The sequence below is a fragment of the Poromitra crassiceps genome, assembly GCF_964638095.1.
Source record: "Poromitra crassiceps genome assembly, chromosome: 16".
Taxonomy (NCBI): domain Eukaryota; kingdom Metazoa; phylum Chordata; class Actinopteri; order Beryciformes; family Melamphaidae; genus Poromitra; species Poromitra crassiceps.
The window spans coordinates 6,689,320-6,701,849 of record NC_139645.1 but is presented as its reverse complement, the minus strand read 5'-3'; the positions used below and the strand labels follow the sequence as shown (position 1 = coordinate 6,701,849).

Here is a 12,530-nt window from a genome sequence, read left to right as displayed (position 1 = left end):
AAATAAAATAAATTCAAGAGTTGTGAAAATGCATACATGTAATTCTGTTTAACGATGAGCTGAAAATAATGCTAATTATTGAGTGAGAAAACAAGATTTATTTTTTTGACTCAATAGATCAGGTAATGTATAACTATATTTCAATGCATATGATATTCAAATTTCACTGTGTGTGTGTGTGTGTGTGTGTGTGTAACTATATTTCAATGCATATGATATTCAAATGTCACTGTGTGTGTGTGTGTGTGTGTGTGGGGGGGGGGGGGGGCCTTGAGTAGGAGAGTAGCAAAACTAACACAATAAGTACAGTGAATATATAAATAAAATCATTTACACAAATACACACACGCACCAAAAAACATTCTGATATTATCCAAGAGACTGGCTATCAAGAGAAGTTATCACACAAGATTATGCAAATATATGGCTCCAGAAACTAGTGGATGACCCCTGGGAGTTACACCCGCCTGGTCTGGAACACAGGTCTCCAAATATGTGACACACACACACATACACACCACACACACATCGCTCTCTGCTTGTGTCTGTGTCAAACCAAATGAATGACTTCAAAACTGTTTAGTTTTCTGATATACTGATGTTCTAATCATACAAAGCTGGTTGAAAATTGGCAGGGTGTTTAAGTTCACCCCCCCCCCCCCCAGGCCACAGTGCACCAAGGGGAACTCAAGAGCTCCTAACTTCATGCAGAAAAATGCTCATAAAGAGCTTCTAAATGTGGGGAAATGGCGGTGGGGGGGGGGGGGGTAAATTGGTTCAGACAGGACAGTTTCCTTCATTCTATAAGAGGATAGGATGTCAGAATAAACAGACATCAGGTTCAGACATCCCTGCTCAGCCACCCCAGTCAAAATGATATCACTGCTCATGTGTTTAGTCAGAAATATGTATTGCTTTTACTTTTAATCTTAGGAAAGTTCACTAAGAAATGTGTCTTAAGCACAGAATGAAGTATATTTTTTGCCTTGCAGTGAGATGTTTGAAGAAACTTTCAAATGAAAGACAACTGGATGGACACACCCATCTGTTACACAGAAACCCACACATGCATTGCAGCCACAGAGGCTGGTGTAATACTGTTGAACCCAGATAAGGCATGTCCTTTCCTCAAGGGGCAGCTTGCAGCACGGCATCCATTTGTGTCATCGTCGCTGGTCAGGCAGCCATCTTCTTGCATGTTTTTTGGGGGGATGGGCGTGTCATATATGGAGGAAACTCCAGGGGCGAACAAGCAAAATCCACACAGAAAGGCCATTTTGACAAGAGGCACAACTAGGGGGCGGGGGGGGGAACACACCCTCCCAGGTGGGAATCGAACCCAGGACCTTCTTGCTGTCAGGTGACTTGAGCTACCACTGTGCCACCATGCACTGGTGCTGACCACATGTGAGACAGTGGCCATTTTGGGAGGTCAACCAAATTTAAAAGTATTCTACCCAAGTGAAATATTGATTTTTTTGATCGATGGTCAACGTGTACAACAAAGACAAGACTGAAAGACTCCAAAGCAAAGTCTATGTAGAAAACACATCAAGGACGTAGTCTCTGAGACGAAAAGTACATTGCTATTGAGCAGCTATATTGTAACTGTAAGGAGCGGTATATTGTTTGTGCTGATAAAATAAGTCTACCATTGAGCCTCTTCAAGTAAGTCTCAATGAATGCATTTGTATTGTGCTCCTCTTTTATCGCTAGCCATTGATTAGGGGATTTCCTTTACCAGAAATGGGCAACTCTTGCGTTTACCTCTATAATGACAATAGTGTTTACATCTTTCCTTTTTGTGCACTACAAATACCAGTTGAGAAGCTTTACGTTGTTCAAAGAATACACCTTTTATTAAAACAAAAATTAAAAACAGTTAAAACAACACCAGTATAAGTAGTGCAGTCACTGCCTGGTTGGGGTGGGATGGTCCCCAGGCCTCAGACGGTCTCTCCAGGCAGTGGCTGCAGCTTCTCCTCCCCCCGCAGCACCTACAAAAAGAGTTGCACCATTACTGATCCGGTCAAAAGAAGCAGCTTCTGGAAACCCTTTGCAGTCACTGTATGAATGCACAAGGCTTGGAAAAGTAATAGGATTTTGTGAGACACTATTAAAAAGTTGTGGAAGACCGCATAGCCTACCGTCTGCAGGAAGGGCCACTGCTGTGGGGCCGGGGGGCAGCTGAGGGGCGACCCTCCCTCTGGCATTCCGCACCTCCTCCAGCAGGAGCGCCAGAGGACCGAAGTCGTGCCTGCAGACCGGGCAGTCCACCATAAGGCCCTGGCCTACGAGCCCCTGGTGGTCCACCCACTGCTTAATGCAGCGGAGGTGGATGTTGCCACCACACCCGAACCTGCGACAAAGGAAAGCTCAGAATCAAGGATGGCAAAAACTAGAAACGCATGCCTTGCGGTTGTATGCCTCAGCCAAAAAGTCCAAGTTGCAGTCTACATCAAGCACAAACACCTTGAAGCCTGCACGGTGCAGTGGTGTAGACATTCAGCCTTTAGGGTACTTGAGGCAATGTTTGGGGGGTACCTGAACATGGCATATAGTTTAAACATGGAAAATGTTCCGACCCCTAAGCCTAGCATGGCTCCAGAACGTTGAAGCCACGCCTACTCAGTTGTGAATTTCTGAATGAGTTTATGAATTGACGATGCCGTTTGAATATCAGGCCAATGAGAATTATTTGAGTTCCTCTCAAAACAAGTCAGAATTGTGAGTTTTTTTAGTTGCAACAATTTAGTAGGGTATTTTAGTGAGCGGCCGCCCGGAATGGGCCTCCATATCCTACATGAAGTGTACTGAATCACAGTCTGACCGCGCTCCGGCACTCACCTGCAGTACGACAGCGGCTCCAGTGTGTCCAGCAGGCCCTCGGTGCAGATCGGACACACATCGTGGGCTTCGATGGCTCGCCTCGGCACAGCGACCCGGACTTGGCGGTCTCGGGCTTTGCGGTCGCCGGCCTGGGCTCTGCTCTCGAGGGGGGCTTTGTGGTCTCGCCGATGTCGGGGCAGCGCCCGGGCCTCGCTGCGCCGGAGCCGCCACACGCAAGGGCGCAACGCGACCTGCCAGGGCCGCGTTGCCGGGGCCGCGTCTCCGAAGACTCGCCGATATTTGGCTTCCACAAAGCCCCCTCTGGAAGCAGTCTATAGAGCATAATCATTTTAAAGCAATCTCAATATTTATGTCAGTTCTTTGAAAATGACCAGCGCTGGTTAGCGCAATTGTTTGGAGTAGATATAGCTCTGGGTTGGCTTACACGTCAAGCTCTGGAGTATGAGACAACTAAGTTTTGCAGTCATTTAGTTTATCAGAGTTATCCATAACTCTAATCTCAAAATAGTCAAGTAAATGAACGCCTGCCAAACAGGTTTTAGTACATAGTTTGTAGTGATACAAAGCTGGTTGAAAATCTGTGACTGTTCCTTTAACCAGACATATTTCAAGCAATTAACCCAAAGCCCCATACAATTACACATAGGGAACAGGAAGTGCCAGTGCTCTGGACTCTAAATCTACTACTACTAAAATCAGAAAACGTATTGATCCGAGGGGAAATTGGGATCATCATGACACGATTACTGGATTTTAAAGAAAAAAAGTCTACAATTCATATATTCAACTTACAGCGGTCGTTGATCGGGATTTGGAGCTCCCGCATCAAAACCCTGAAATGAAATGGAAAAGGGTTAGAAATCCTTTCTAGTGTTGGGCTAACTTGATTGAAATAGATTGCGAGGCGTTTAAACTAGCAACTGCCATCTTAACAACCTAAAGCCATTAGATCTTCAGGCAAATATCACAGGTGGTTCTCTACTTAACCGCATGAAACTGTACACTTCCAACCAAGTGTGTGAAGAATGAGATTGGTTGGTTAAAAACACAAACACACTTCGATACTATATTATGTCATACCAGCAGATGTGCTTGCATGGCTCATGCTCCCGGAGGAACACAGGACAGGTACAGGTGTGCGGGTCGCCCAGAGACACCTGTTAAGAAAATGCATCAATACAGGTATTTTATACGACCCGTTGAAAAAGTAGACTCAACCTCATCTCCAAAAATCAAGATTTTTTGTATGGTATTTTGGTTAAATACCTATATGGTCTTGTGCTTAACAAAAAGTTTATGAAAACAGCCAACCTTGTGTTCAGCAAGAGGACCTTCACAAAACGGCACTACCGATATGAGCTATGGTGAGTTTTCTGACATTTGTAAAAATCATTGACTCTTCCAAAAAGTGGTGTTAATTTGTGAAGATTATCTTGATCAATACAAGGTTCAGTTTCAGAAGCTTGTTAACCAGAGCTTTTTCAGCCATTTAACCTGAAGCCATGACTTTTGAGATTAGGGAACCAGTATTGCCAACATCCTGGTCTCACGCAGGTCTTAGGACTCTTCCTGTGGTACTCAATGCAGCATGAAATGCAGAGTAATTACCCTGAAGGTCCTGTCCTGTGCCTGGTCTTTCAGGAGGAACGCTGTGGGGCCATAGTGTCGAACGATGAAGGCATTCAAGACTTGGGCTTCGTCTTGATGCCTTCTCAATGCCTCGCTAGCAGCGTTCCTCCACATGGTCCTCCGGGACATCCTGTCCAGGCAGAATGAAGTCAAGTCATTATTTATGACTTGAGAGCGTAGTGCCAAAGTCACACCTTCTTCCACATTCAGCATATGCACAGAGATTTCATTTTACCCATAGACAAGCGTTTTACTGAGTCCCAAGCAATGCAGACATCTTTAGAGTCATGAGATGCACTCGGACCAAAATTTAAAAAGTTAAGCCTATAGCCTATACACTTAAGACTTCCATTTTGGTCCAAGTGAAATGTTTCTCCTGATTCCATTCTAAATATACACTGTAGCTGAATCAGTTCATTTGACCAAGTAAAACTACGCATTTGAAATCCCTGTGCATATGCTGAATACGGAAGAAGGCGTGACTTTGGCACTCTGAATTATTAAGCTGTAGTCTTCATTGTCAACAAAATGGTTAGTAAAGGATTTTTAATTGACGATACTGCAACACCACCTATGTGCCACCTATGTGCCTATGTGAAGTGTTCAGTAGAGCAGGATAATAGACATTTTTATTCACGTCAGTCATAACTTCACTCACATCATGTGCTGCTTCTCCAGCTGAGGGTTATCCTTGCCTCACAACAAGACAGGACCGGCTCTGCCTCTGAGCAAAGATGGCAAGACTAGACAAAGAGTCTAGTCTTAGTATAGACCATATTAAAACAATTAGCTTAGCATTATGAGCATTTGGCAGTGATTCAGTCAAACATGAAGGTTTGTAAATTAAACGGTAATCACCATAAGGCATGACAAACAAATGAAGACAATTATGTTGTTGTTCACACAAGCACAAACTCAATAGTGCTAGCCACAGACAAACACATGCGCGGCCATTCTTTCCACAAAGGCAAAGATATAGAACATTCCTGAAAATATAAACAGGTGAAAGGACTTACACTACTGAAGTGACTTTTTGGAACGCACACTATGGAGAGGAAGAAGCGCACACTATGGAGGGGAAGAAACGCACACTATGGAGAGGAAGAAACAGGGGTAAGTCACAGGTAAAGCAGACATAACCAACGTTAAGGGTAATAAATTAACCTACATCAAATGAGGATGGGATGTGTTAAGCAGTATAATCACTGGTGCATGGCTTGACTGAAAACAAGTATGGTGTAGTCTGGTGTAAACCACCAAAGTGGACTAGGCCTACCTGTTTGAGTGGTTGAGAGAGGAACTAGGCCTACCTGTTTCAGCAGTTGAGAGAGGGTCAGAGCAGAGTGTATATTCACAGCCAGCTTATGTAGGCTACAGCTGAGACCTGCACAGGTGTAGTCAACGAGCACTGATTACTCCTCGGCTGCCAAAGTCACACCCACTTCCGGGTTGAGCATACAAACCAGGGGCTTCATCCGCCATTCATTTTTCCATCTACATTTCGTCAAATGCTTATAAAAATAGTTTTACTTGGTCAAACCCAAACGGTTCAGCTGTAGAAGAGACAGATATGTGGCGTGATACTGAAGTATATAGGCCATAGGCTGACATGAAGTTGCCTGAAAAGCATGTTGCAGAATAGAAAATATTGAATACAGAGCCATATTCATTGCTTTTATAACAATTTCAATGCTTTTGGAAGAGTTATGTCATTTGTAACATGTATATCTAAATAAGTAGTGTTTAGAAGTTAAATTCCCAGTAAAAAGTCAAACTCTAACTGTTATGTGGGCAAAACATGCAGAGTGCCTGAATATTTCATAGAATTGTCTCATAAATGGTGCGCTTTAGTGTATTTTGATCAAATTTACAGTTACAGTTGTAGTCAAGGAGTATGGCAATAGCAGCATTATTATTTGTGGCATCTTGATATATATTGCCTTTTAAAATTAGATTATTCACTAGGCAAGGTTGAAAATATTGTTTTCACTTTATTGCATCTCCATTTACTCTGGAATAGTAATAGATGCAGGTTTACTTGCACGTGATTGATATTCTATAGATTCTCACATTTCAAACAAGACCAGACATAGGCCTGATGGTTGAGAAGCCACCCTGATTTATTTGGGGTATATGTTTGTCTAGGCAAGAGAACACCCCCAAAGCAGCCTGGGCTAATGAGGTTAAAATAACCTTACAATTTCATTAATTTATTTTAATTCACATTAATTTGCCCGTTAATTAATGGTGAATCCCCTTAAAATTAATTAAGAGAGTTATTAATGGAGGTGATCTCATTAACCTCCTTAAACTCTTCCAGATCTGGCGGATGCGGAAACTGTCTGTGCTAAAAAATAATAATAATAAAAAAAATAAAAAATAAATGAAAACACAGGCATCATAGTAAATCAATGTGATGTGAGTTGTCTCACTATGTAACCACAAAAATAAAATCAACTAAAACCATATTAAAACCATCTTTCTATGGGCGAACGATAATAGTGCAACACAAACCAGAAACAAATTGACAGATACAGGCGGTGAGATATGACGAGTCTCACACTGGATGACAAAACTGACCAGTATGGTTCTACCTGCTGGATGTGTTGGGCTCTTTCTAAGGATCTGTGCTTCACACTGGAGCATGAGATCTGTGAGGAAATGTTCTGTCAGGCGCAGGGATGTATTACCAAACGGGCCTACCGGGCCCAGGCACAGGGGCCCAAGAGCTCAGGGGGCCCATCAAGGACTTTGTTGACTGGTGTGAGCATAACCATCTCCAGTTGAACGCCAGTAAGACAAAGGAGATGGTGATTGATTTCCGAAGGAAGAAGCCCCAAACTCCATCACCGGTGAACATCCAGGGAGTGGACATCGACGTGGTAGGAACCTATAAATACCTGGGTGTTCACCTCAACAATAAACTGGACTGGTCAAATAACACTGACATCCTCTACAAGAAGGGCCAAAGTCGTCTCCACCTTCTGAAGAGACTGAGGTCCTTTGGTGTTTGCAGATCTCTATTAAGCACGTTTTATGACACTATTGTGGCTTCTGCAGTCTTCTATGCAGTGGTCTGCTGGGGAGGAGGGATCACTGAGAGGGACAGGAAAAGGCTCAATAGACTGGTGAAAAAGGCTGGCTCGGTCCTGGGCTGCCCTCTGGACCCCATTGAAGTGGTGAGTGAGAGGAGGATGCTTGCCAAGTTGACGACAATCAGGGGCAACTCCTCTCACCCCCTGCATGAGACTGTGGGTGCCTTAAGCAGCTCCTTCAGTGCCAGACTGATACACCCACGGTGTAAGAAGGAGCGCTACCGCACGTCCTTTGTCCCTACGGCTGTCAGACTTTTTAACATCCAATAATAGTTCAGCACAATATAGCACTGTTGTTGTTGTCGTTTTTATTGGTAACTATTGTTATTGTGTGCTGCTGGCTATAGTTTTGCACTTTATAGTGTGGCACTTTACATTCTAATGCCTTTGCTGCTGTTGCTATTGTTGGTTGTTGTTGGTAAGTAGTGTTGCTGTTCTTATCTTTTAGTGTGTGTATTGGTTTTTACTGTATCTTTGTGTTTATTTTTTTAGAGCTGTTTTTATGTCTTCCCTGTGAGAGCTGCTGTAACGAGTAAATTTCCCCACTGTGGGATTAATAAAGGCAATCAATCAATCAATCAATCAATAACCCAGAGCCTTTTCACAGGGCCACTGTGGGTCTCTTGCATAGGCCTGGGACGAACTGATCCCTTTACACCAGTGATATGCTATTCAAAATAGTTGTCCAAGTCTAGATGAGGGTAAAAAACCACCTATATTGTCTCCATACGTTGTAACTCTCTTCCACTCTTTTCCTCGTTATCTCTCTCATGATTAAAGTCCTAAATTCCCACATCGCCCTGCTGTAAATTATCCATGTTTTATACATTTTTGAAACGTGTGGTGCAAAAGAAAAAGATGAGAGGAAGTAGGAAGGAGAGGGTGATAGCAAAGGCAAGTATGAATGGACGAGGGAGAGTTTCAAGCAGAAGTCATGAAATTAAAAAGCGGAAGGGTGGATGAGAAGAAGTAACAAAGAAAGGAGATTGTTTGGTAAATGAGTTGTGACACTTTGGGGCCTCTTCTCCTTCCTCTATCTGCTTTACATCATCCTCAGGATATTATGACACACACTGCCTGCCTGGGTGCACAGATAGCAAATGGACATGCACACACACAAACTCAACTCTCAAAGAGTCTCCATACCGTAGTTTCAGTTGGCTATGTCTCACCCTGGCACACAACCAGGCAGTAAGACAAATCAACCCAGAAACTGTCTCTTAATGGTCACCTTGTATACATTAGTGACAAGGCATTACACCGGAAGTCGAATGGTTAAATAAGATTGCTTTATGTAAACCTGTATGTAAACCTTTTTTGGTTTTGTCCTGTGTTACACTAACCTGACGTTGCCAGATGGATGGGTTTGCTTCACATTCTGTTTCACAAACTGTGGCCATCTGGCAGAGTCAGGCTAGTGTTAAACACCTTTTGGTCCGCAGTTTTCGAGTGCTTCTCAAAGGCCTATTCTAGAGACATTCAGCCACACCACAATGTGGCCATATTTGGATGTTCCGTGGAGACTTTTGAGCTTCCACGTGAGATACAGATGGCTCTGCAGCTAGGTATGATGGTGGCTAAGAAACTTATTCTCTTGACCTGGAAGTCTACCACTCCACCCTGTTTTAAACAATGGCTCAATGAGATGTTGTACATTATACAAATAGAAAAGCTACGTCTCTATAAACCAAATACACAGAGCAGATTCCAAGAAACTTGGGGGCCCTTCTTAGCACACTGTCATATCATTTAATTTTCATATACTGTCTCCTGTTTAAAAACATGTCGAAGTGGGTGTGATATTGGATTTATTTATTATGCTTAAACATGTTACCACTGGGATAACATTGACAGCCTGGCAGCCAGCTATGTGTTTTGTTGTTTCTTTTTTGTCTAGGTGACACTTGAGGTTATGTTGTGTTAGATTGTTTTCACATTGTATGTCTTTTAGTTATATTCACTATTGTAAAATTGAAAACGGTAAATAAAAAAAATCTCCACTGCAGTCATAGCATGTCCGTCCTTGTATCAAGAGCTCTACACCTAGGCTAAATAGTAGAATGTCTGCCCCATACATTCACACCTATGTACTCAAAAAGCTTTTATGTTGCAAGTAGTACACACACTTAATCATGGTTTGGAAGGAAGTTTAACCCTGTAACTTTTTCAGAAGGTATTAGTGGTTAATTACCAAACAAAAGACAAGTCTTTCAAGTAACTTCTTAGAATTAAAACATCCACAACCATCGAAATATTGGCAGTCTTTATTTCAACAAGACTATGAAATGTTGTTTAATATCAATGTCTAGATCAACTTTGAAGGTGCTAGACTCTAGTTGCTCTATAGATCAGATGAACAACATTCAGAAGCTGGACCAACTCCCGCCCAGCCCGAAAAAGTTGCTGCCCTCTGCTGGACATTTTGCCATCATCACCCAAAACATTTCCTTTCTGTGATTTAGAAAGTTGGGTCTCATCACCACACACAGCACAACTCTCCCACATGACACTTAACACATGCACAAGCCCTTGTAGAACATAGAAACAAAAGAACTGAACCAGTGACATACAGAAGTCATGTCAATTTGAGCTGTCAAATCGCAGCTTCGATGTCTTAAATCAAGGCTTCAATATTTGACATGGGTTGCATAGATGTTTCTGCTGCTTGGACCACCGAATCATTCAAAGTCTGATTTGTGTTGATGTCCTCACTGATTTGTTTTCCCAGTCTTCACAACTGGAGTGATCATCATTAGGAACCTTTTTACGACTACTACGGGACGATTCCGTATATTAAGGGACGGTTGGCAACCCTACTGACGAGTCGACGTACTGTGAGTGTTGCTCATGTGAGTGTGCTTCAGTTGGACAGAGACCCACTTTGCCAGCCTGGAGCGATCGGGGGGTAGTGTCCCCACGGTCTCCCACGTGTCCGCCTCGTCACTGTACCGCTCCATGGTCTCAATGTTCTCTTCAGAGGGCCTTTCGCAGGAATACAGCACGTAGATCATTCCATCCACCACAGCAGCAGTATCAACAGAGTTGTAATCTTCTTTCAGGGGACAACACATGGTCCACTGATTGCTCTTGGGGTTGTAACACTCCACCATATTGAAGAAGTTGGCTGAGGTGTTGAAGCCACCTATAACATAGATCTTTCCTTTGAGTGTACAGGCAACTGCTTCAGAGCAAGCGAACTGCATAGGTGCCACCTCTGCCCAGACAGCGGTTTTAGGGTCATACACCTGGACTCGATTTGTTGCAAAGCCGTCCAGCCAACCACCAGCAAGATAGAGCAGTCCGTCGAGGGACACCACAGAAGAACTGTGGACGTCTGCCATTTTGGTAGACTCTATAATATGCCAGGCGTTGGTGATGGGGTTGTAGCACTCCACAGAGTATATTTCCATGGCGAAGTCATCCCTCCCGCCCACCGCAAACACGTAGCCGTTCAGCATCACCAGGTGGCAATATGCGCGAGCTACATTCATGGGAGCCAGCTCCAACCATGAGTCCAAGCAGGAGTCGTAGCGCCACATCTTCCTGCTGACTGAACCATCATCAGGTGATACCCCTCCGGCCAAATACACAGTAGAGCCTGACGCCACCAGACCGTGACCGTGTACATTGAGGGGCAGGCAGCCCAGGTGCTTCCATTGATTAGTCACAGGATCAAAGCTATCCACGCTACGCTGGAGATACCCGCTCACTGTCAGGATCCCTGTGGGCCACGCCCTGCGGCAGGAGAGCTCTTCACGGTGGTCCTTCAGCAGCAGGTAGTCCTGGTACTCTTTCTCCACATCCAGAGACTGCATCACGTCATGGAGGTAGGAGGAGCTGATGAGAGGCAGACGGATATGCTCCAAGACCTTTCCAAAGCTCTGTTTGCGGGTAGAGCACTTGTTCAGCCATAACATGGCGGCCTCTAACACCATCTCCTCATTGGGCACATTGATATCGTCACTGCAAATGATCTCCGTCAGTTGGTCCACAGAGAGAGACAGGAACTCCTCCTGCTGGTAAACAGTGCTGAAGTTCTGGAGAAGGTAGTCCATGCTGCGTTTCTCCAGCTCCTTACAGGAGTGGGCCTTGGCAAAGAAGTGGATCCCCACACAGTTCATTACATACATCTGATGCTCCATGAACCGACAGCAGGCCTCTCGAACCGCCATAAAGTCCAGCAGGTTAGCCGCTGCTAGCAGGGCCTGCACATTTGCTTTGGAGATGACCACCTGTGATGTGTACGCATAGCTCACCAGCAAGTCAATCATCTGAGGTTCAACTCCACTGATGGGAACCTGTTCCTGTCTGGACTCTCTGAAGCCCGCAGAAAACATAGCCTGGAAGTAAGAGCTACATGAGGCCAGTACAGCGCGGTGGCAGGGGAACTCCTGCGCCCCACAGCACAGGGTGACATCACAGAGGGCGTTGGTGAGCCGCAGGTTGTTCAGACCCTCTAGCACGCGTTGGGGTGCTCCGCCTCCACAAACACACACTGGTAGTCCTTGCTGCCTGGATGCTGAGAAGAAGCTGGAGGAGCAGCAGCATGGACTGGAATCATTTCAGCCATGTTTTCAAATAAGATCCACTCGAGACAAAGTGTGAACTAGCGTTATATCAACTCTATTAGTGCAGCAACTCCGTGTTTGTATGCCATGTGCTCTGCTCAACAACAACGCGTCCCAGCCTATCTCTGTTCCGCTAGCAACAATAATAGCGGCAACAATAAGCATTTCCGGTGGCCGTTTTTCAAAGTAAAAGAACGTTAATGCACAAGTCTACAGCACACAGAAGCCATTGAAAAATTATAAATGTGCACATAAAAACTATAAATTAACCATTTAAACGAAGCTATACTTGGAATTATGCCAGCCTCGCGTTCCACAAGGCTTCCTGTTGGTCAGACATGAAAGAACATAGTCATAGTGTAACAGACTGTTGAGTTTATCAGTTTAT

General features: G+C 44.2%; 1 pseudogene across 1 annotated transcript; it reads right to left on the bottom strand.

Moving 5' to 3' along the window:
* Window positions 1–10,387: 10,387 nt before the first annotated feature.
* Window positions 10,388–12,144, bottom strand: LOC310791199 (kelch-like protein 23; annotated as a pseudogene). Its single transcript has one exon. The product of its transcript is annotated as a kelch-like protein 23 (transcript).
* Between the last annotated feature and the right edge of the window lie 386 nt (window positions 12,145–12,530).